The sequence below is a fragment of the Fukomys damarensis genome, unplaced genomic scaffold (assembly GCF_012274545.1).
Source record: "Fukomys damarensis isolate Sample0158 unplaced genomic scaffold, DMR_v1.0_HiC HiC_scaffold_21, whole genome shotgun sequence".
In the NCBI taxonomy this organism is placed as follows: Eukaryota; Metazoa; Chordata; class Mammalia; order Rodentia; family Bathyergidae; genus Fukomys; species Fukomys damarensis.
This window is the reverse complement of record NW_022900933.1, coordinates 6,389,580-6,391,709: the sequence shown is the minus strand read 5'-3', so window position 1 is coordinate 6,391,709 and position 2,130 is coordinate 6,389,580. Positions and strand designations below refer to the sequence as shown.

At 51.7% G+C, this 2,130-nt stretch overlaps 1 pseudogene; it reads left to right on the top strand.

The window, feature by feature from the left end:
• The first annotated feature begins 633 nt into the window (after window positions 1-633).
• LOC104849348 lies at window positions 634-1,829 on the top strand (annotated as a pseudogene).
• The last annotated feature ends 301 nt before the right edge of the window (window positions 1,830-2,130 follow it).

Sequence of the window (2,130 nt, the reverse complement as noted above, 5' to 3'; positions counted from 1 at the left end):
CTCTAATTTGTTCTAACCCTTCATGCACCTCCTCTAAGGCTTCCAAGATTTCCTTTTTGGTTGAGGTCCTGAGAGCTACGTTTAACAAAGCCCAATAAAAAGGAGTACCTTCTGGAAAACGATTGGGCTCGGCCAGAAGGGCTTCATTCAACTGGTTTCCGACTGTTTCCCATACTTCAACGTTTATTTCTGCCTTATCACATAGCCACGGACAAACTGTGTCCAGAATCTTAACAAAGGCCTCTAATCGTGCCCTCTCAACTGTTACTCCTTGTGCCTTCAGTAGTGAATCCAGGCATTCGGCGTTTTAAGGTGGCTCGGAGTGGCCAGCTGCGGGGTGGGGTGCGAGGGGCCGAGCCGCTGCCCACCAGCCACCGCTGCCACCCAGTTCATGCCCTTTATGGAGGAAGCCTGGCGGCCTCGAAAAAGGGTTTCATCACTTTAAATGATTTTGAATCAAAGAAACTGTGTCCCCTTAAAGAGACGGACAGCCCATCCTGTGAACCACAGAGCGTGGACAGATTAATGTTGGGTTCACAGTGGCAAGAGGCACGCAGATTCCTGAGAGTTCCCTTAAGCTCTTAGAGAGCTGCTTCGCCTTTTGAATCAGAGAGTTGCAAAGTTCAATAAAGGATGGCCCCTGTGGATAAGCACAAAGTCAAGCCACAGTGATTGGACAGACTTTGTGAAGGTATCCCACCCCTGATCGTGAACGGCCCCTGGTGGCCCTGCTGGATGGTGGAGTCCGCACCGTGGAGATGCCCGTCCTGAAGGACCTGGCCACTGTGGTCTGTGGTGACGCACAGTATATAGAGGCGATCCCATCAAAAGTGTTAAACGAGGTGGTGGATGCCATGACGTACCACACATCACCCTCCCCAGGGAGGACTTGGAGAAGTCGAGGCCCCGAGAGATTGTGAGCGGCTATGACAACATGGACATCAGGCTGCTGGCAAGCTTGGGATCATCCCATCAGCAGCCGTGGAAGAGACAGCCAATTCCACCATCTGCCACATCCTCAATCTGTACCGGAGGAACACGTGGCACTGCGGGAAGGGAGGAGGTTACTGAGCGTGGAACAGATTCGGGAGGAGCCCTGAGGAGCAGCCTAAATCCCTGGAGAGACGCAGGGCCTCATCGGCTTTGATCACACAGGGCACGAGGTTGTGGTTTGAGCCAAGGCCTTTGGATTTAGCATCATGTTTTATGACCCCTACTTGCAGGATGGCATAGGGCGATCCTTGGGTGGATGGAGGGTCTACACCCTACAGGATTTGCTGTATCAGAGTGACCGTGTCTCCTTACACCGCAATCTCAATGAGCATAACCACCACCTCATCAGTGACTTTCCTGTAAAGCAGATGAAGCAAGGGGTATTCCTAGTGAATGCAGCCCCTGGTAGTCAGGTGGAGGAGAAAGCTTTAGCCCAGGCCCTCAAAGAGGGCAGGATACGAGGGGCACTTGATGTGAATGAATCGGAGCCCTTTGGCTTTGCTCAGGGTCCACTGGAAGACGCACCAAATCTCTTCTGTACTCCCCACACGGCCTGGCACAGTGAACAGGCAACCCTGGAGATGGGGGAGGCTGCCACGCCGAGATCCGCTGAGCAATCACAGGTCGCATCCCAGGAAGCTTAAGAAACTGTGTCAACAAGGAATTCTTCATCACATCAGCTCTGCGGTCAGTAAAAGACGAGCAAGCAATGCATCCTGGCCTCAATAGTGCCACATACAGGTATCCACCAGCATGAAGGTGTGGCTCCCACAGGGCTCCCTGCAGCCCTGGAAGGGATTATCCCCCAGCCAACGAGCAACAGCAGAGAAAGGTAATCATTGGGATGAACTTGGGACCAAGAGACAGTGGAAAATGGATGAACTAAGAGAAAAGTCTTTGACAGTCTCTTTAACTGATCCTAGACATAGGCATCCTTGGCGTTTCAGCGTTAAACCTACAAGAGCTAGAAAACTGAAGATGTCTGCTTACAGAAGTGCTGAGAGACTAGGACGTGACTTACTAATGGCCAACTTTTGTTACGGTGTGTTAAGCTTTTCATCTGCGGATCACATCGCAAAGAGTAGATAGGGTTTTGCCTTTATCAGTCCCTGGGACACAGCAGGTCCTGAGCATCTT